The sequence below is a fragment of the Nicotiana tabacum genome, chromosome 13 (genome assembly GCF_000715075.1).
Source record: "Nicotiana tabacum cultivar K326 chromosome 13, ASM71507v2, whole genome shotgun sequence".
Classification (NCBI taxonomy): Eukaryota; Viridiplantae; Streptophyta; class Magnoliopsida; order Solanales; family Solanaceae; genus Nicotiana; species Nicotiana tabacum.
Genome location: NC_134092.1, coordinates 119,231,650 through 119,237,444, shown reverse-complemented (window position 1 = coordinate 119,237,444; position 5,795 = coordinate 119,231,650).

Sequence of the window (5,795 nt, the reverse complement as noted above, 5' to 3'; positions counted from 1 at the left end):
TTTTGGTTTGAAGAGAACTCATCCGAAATGATTCCATACACAAGAAAATTTGCTAAATCTGCAAACCATGGCATCTCTTTCATTGAAATAGCCAAGAGTTGCTCATCGGGGAAGGAGTCATTGATTTCAAGGCCATCATGCGGCCTCCCTTCCTCCTCGAAATGAGACAAGTGGTTCGCAACTTGGTTTTCACTCCCTTTTCTATCTTGGATGTCAATATCAAACTCTTACAACAAAAGCACCCATCTCATCAACCGAGTTTTGGAGTCCTTCTTGCTTATAAGATAACGAAGTACCGCATGATCTGTTTGGACAATGACTTTTGCACCCATCAAGTACGGGCAGAACTTCTCAATTGCAAACACAATGGCAAGGAGCTCTTTCTATGTAACGGTATAGTTGACTTGGGAACTATTCATAGTCTTACTAGCATAGTAGACCGGATGAAAATATTTGTTGATGCATTGCCCCAAAAAAGCCCCAGCCGCTACATCACTTGCATCACACATGCATTCAAAAGGGACACTCCAATTTGGAGTGGTGATGATGGGAGCAGTTGTCAACTTGAACTCCAACAATTCAAAATCCCTCATGCAATCATCATTGAAGTTGAACTTATCATCCTTTTCAAGAAGCTTGCACAACGAGTTCACCACCTTAGAGAAATCTTTGATGAAACTCCGGTAAAACCCCACTTGGCCTAAGAAACTCCGCACACCCTTCACCGAAGTTGAAGGTGGAAGTTTAGAAATCACCTCAATTTTGCCTTGTCAACTTCAATTCCATGCTTTGAGATTTTGTGTCCAAGGACAATGCCTTCCCCGGCCATGAAATGACATTTCTCCCAATTGAGCACCAAATTTGTTTCTTCACATCTAGCCAACACTTTATCCAAATTTTCAAGACAATCATCAAAAGAATCTTCAACTACCGAGAAGTCATCCATGAAAACTTCAAGGTAGTCATCTACCATGTCCGTGAAGAAAGCCATCATACACCTTTGAAAAGTCGCCGGTGCATTGCACAAACCAAATGGCATCCGCTTGAAGGTGAAAGTACCATAGGGACATCTAAAGGTTGTTTTATCTTAATATTCTGGAGAAATAAGAATTTTTTGTAGCCCAAATACCCATCAAGAAAGCAATAGAAAGCACGGCCGGTCAATCTATCAAGCATTTGATCTAAGAACGGAAGTGGAAAGTGATCCTTCCTTGTGACTTTGTTGAGCTTGCGATAGTCCATACACACCCTCCATCCAGTCACCATCCTTGTAGAAAACAACTCATTCTTGTCATTGGTGACCACCGTCATGCCCCCTTCTTTGGGACACATTGAACTGTAGAAGTCCACAAACTATCGGAGATGGGGTAGACAACCCCGACATCCAACCACTTGATAATCTCCTTCTTGACAACTTTTTGCATAGCCTCATTGACTTTCCTTTTATGTTAAATAGATGGTTTGGCGCCATCCTCCAACTTGATCTTATGCATGCAAAAGGTGGGGCTTATCCCCCAAATATCCGCCAATGTCTACCCAATAGCCTTCTTCATCCTTTATAGCACTGCCAATATGGAATCTACATGCACGTTAGTCAAACAAGAGGAAAGAATAACCGGTAAAGTAGAACAAGGGCTAAGAAATTCATACCGAAGATATGGAGGCAATGGCTTCAACTCCAAGGTAGGAGGCTCTTCAATAGAAGGTTTTGTAGGAGGAGTTGTCCTATTTTTAAGATCCAAAGATAATTTCTGGGGTGCATAGTTGTATGACCCCATTCCTTGCAAAGAGTTCACACATTCCATGAAACCATCCATCTCGCCATCATTGAAGTTGAGCAAGATAGCCTCCAACATATCACCAACATTTATTGTAGCACTTGTTGTATCAATAATAACATCGGTCACCAAGTCCACAAAAGAACACACCCCATTGCTATTTGGTTACCGCATGGACTTGCACATATGGAATACCACTTTTTCATCACCAACCCTGAATATAAGTTCTCTGGCTTCAACATCACAAAGAGCCTTCCTCGTAGCAAGGAAATGTATCCCAAAAATAATCGGCACTTCATAATCAACCTCACAATCTAGAATGACAAAATCCACCGGAAGAATGAATTTATCAACACGAACCAAGACATCTTTAATCATTCCCAAAGGCCTCTTATAGTACGATCAGCCATTTGCAATCTCATAGAAGTGGGTCTTGGTTGCCCAATCCCCAAAGTCTTGAAAATCGAATAGGACATCAACTTGATGTTTGCCCCAAGATCACAAAGAGATTTAGCAGACTCGGCACTTCTAATTGTACAAGGAATCGTGAAAGCACCGAGATTCTCCAACTTAGGAGCCACTGAATGTACAATTGCAATCACTTGATGAGTGACTTTGATAGTTTCAAAATTCATTGACCGCTTCTTTGTCACGAAATCCTTGATAAACTTGGCATAACCGGGCATTTGTTCCAAAGCTTCAACTAATGGCACATTGATTAAGAGACTCTTCATCATTTGAATGAACTTCTTGAATTGATTCTCACCATTTTGCTTGGCAAGTCTTTTAGGGTATGAAGGTGAAGGCTTGGGCAATGGTGACTTAGCCTTTTGCATTACCGGCTCCGGTATGTCAATAATGTGATCCCTAGATGGGTACACCTCCTCTTGAGTCTCTTCCACACTATCATCAATATCAATCCGAATTTCATCATTAGGTTGCACCATATTGGTCGGGATCTCTTCTTCTTGCACTACTTGCTCATCATCCACAAGTTGCCTTTGACTTGAGGTGGGTGCATTCCCACCTCTTCCACTTCTTGTAGTAACGGCCATGGCACACCCCGTGTTGTTTTCACCCTTTGGGTTTACTACTGTGTCACTTGGTAATGCCCCCTTAGGACGAGAATTTAGAGTTTGGGAGATTTACCCCATTTAAAATTCTAGGTTGCGGATTGATATGTTGTGTGAGGTAAGTTGGGCATCTGAATCGGCATTCTTTTCCATCATTTGCTTGAACATATTTTCAATACGCCACATCTCATTGTTTGAAGAACTTGAACCATGGGTAGGATAAGGAGGGGGTTGCTCGGTTGTTGATACATCGGGGGACTTTGAAAACCCGACCCCACCCCCGATTGCCTTGATTGTTGTTCCATCCGCCTTGATTGTTACCCCCCCTAATTTCCTTTATTATTTCCACTCCAATTTCCTTGATTTTTATTGTTATGCCAATTCCCTTGATTATTGTTGTTATGCCAATTCCCTTGATTGTTGTTTCCGCTCCAATTGCCTTGATTGTTAGAATTTCAATTGCCTTGATTATTTTGAGGTCGCCATTATTGTTGGTTTGGGCCTTGGAAGTTTTTTCTTTGCTCTTGAAAGTTGTTCACATATTGCACTTCCTCCTCTTGTTCATTGTAGGAATCATCTTGCTCAAAACCGCTATCTTCTTGCACATAGTTCTCCACTAGATTTTGCACTTGTGGACCCTTTTTCCTCCTCTAGTTTACCATCATGTTCACTCCCTCCATGGCATTGACACCCTTGGGATTTTGCACTTAATTTAGTTGGGCCTTTTCTAGTTGTTTCATGGTGGTTGTCAACTCATCAATGGCTTGCCCATGGTCTTGCAACTCTTTGTGAAAGTGGATCATGTTTGGGTCACCTTGTGGAACATTGGCCCGGAATTTCCAAGCCGATGGCATTTCTGCCATCTCATCCAAAATCTCACATGCCTCCGCATAAGGCGTAATCATGAAGCTTCCACTGGCAAGTTGATTCACTACACATTGGTTGGTTGTGTTAATCCCACGATATAAAGTTTGTTGAATCATGTTCTCCGTCATATCGTTGTTGGGACATTCTCTAACCATTGTTCTATAATGTTCCCATATCTCTTGTAGTGGTTCATTCGTCTCTTGCTTGAATTCCAAAATCTCATCTCGAAGTGTATCCATGTGCCCCAGAGAGAAGAACTTAGAAATAAACTTGTCCGCCAACTCATCCCAAGTGTGAATGGAATGGTTCAACAATCGTGCCAACCAATCTAAAGCTTTCCCCCATAGAGAGGGGAAAAAGGCTTAGCCTCAATGCATCCTCAGAGAAATTTGTTTGTTTTCTCCCCAACAAGTGCGTACAAACATTGAATGCATTGAGGCTAATGTGGAGCCTCAACTCAGAATGCATACAAACATTCAAATGTTTTCTCCCCCAACATTTGAATGTTTGTTTGTTCCAACCAAACATTTGAATGCATCCCGTATGCATTCGGAGTTGGAGCACTGGTGAATAAACCCCGTTGCTCAAGCAAAGTAAGCATCACATTAGTGATTTGAAAGTTGCCCGTCCTAATACGGGGAGGGACTATTGCACTTGCATATCCTTCATTGGGTAATATCCGGTGTAGAGCCGCTCGTGGTGGAGGTGGGGGTGGAGTAGGGACATTGTCATGAGGCACTCAGCCTCTTCTATTGGCTTGAGGTTCAAGAGGAACCTCATTAACTTGCTCATCCTCGACGTCCATATCCCCCAAAGGAAACTTTTTGAGCTCATTGTTTGCCATGATTTTACCTACGATTTCTCACACAAGTTAGTAACACGGAAGGAAAAGAAGATAGTCCAAAAACAAATCCAAATATATAGCTAACACCATTTTAACTCCCCAACAACGGCGCCAAAAATTGATGACGTCCACAATACATCTCAATAAGAGATATGGTACGATCGTATGCAATAATAGTTACCCAACTTTGAGTTGGGGTCGAATCCACTAGGGGTTATAGGGGTGTCAGGAGTATATATTTGAAGAAAGTAAATGGACTACTTAAATTGTACTTCCACAACAGAGTTTTGATTTCTACTTCTACTTTAACTCTAATGATGGCAAGATAAGGTAAATAAACTAGAGATGAATGTTTTTGATGTTTTTCCAAATAGTTTAAAGGCCTAGGACTGTGTCCATAACCTAGGTGTTTGCCTACTAGGATAAAGACGTTAATACTTATTTTGTTGATTGGGGTGTATTATAGCTCTCAATACTACGTAATCCACTCAATACCTCTCGGTCAGAGAGTGATTTTGCCCAATTTGATTTTCTTAAGCCCAAATGGGTATCAAATAAAATAGTTGATATGAGCTCAAGTCGGGTTCTTACTATCTCTAGTTTGAACCCTTTAATTAGGCTAATCAATATCTCAATTAACCCAATTCCTTGTTAGCTAAGTTATCCTAGACTAGGTCTCTCTTTCTCAAGTAGAGACTAAGTCAAATAGGCATGAATTAACGTTTACAACCATTAATTCTAAAATTGAAGCATGAACTAAGCTAAATAATCAACAACCAATCATAAACAAGCATAAAATTAATCACCCATAAGGTTTACACACTAGGGTTGGGTCACAACCCTAGTAAAAATCTAGCTACTCATAATGATATTTGAAGAAAATAAAGAAGAAAAGCTAATTAAACCCATAATTGAAGATTAAAATGATAAAATCTAATGATTAAACACCAAAATAATGTGAAACTTCCTAAAGTAGTAAAAAGAAATGGCTACAGCAGCTTTTAATGTTCAAACTTGACCTAATTTTGTGAAACTCGTATATTTATACATGGCCAAAAATCGCAGACAAAAATGAACCTCGGGAGGTTCTACAGCCACACAACTCCATGTACGGTTCGCAGATTTCTTCAGTTGGCAGGAAGGAGGATTCTGCGGCCGCACATTTCTGGACTACGGTCGCAAGGCAACTTCTGCAACCGCACATTTCTTGTACGATCCGCACTTCACAAAGGC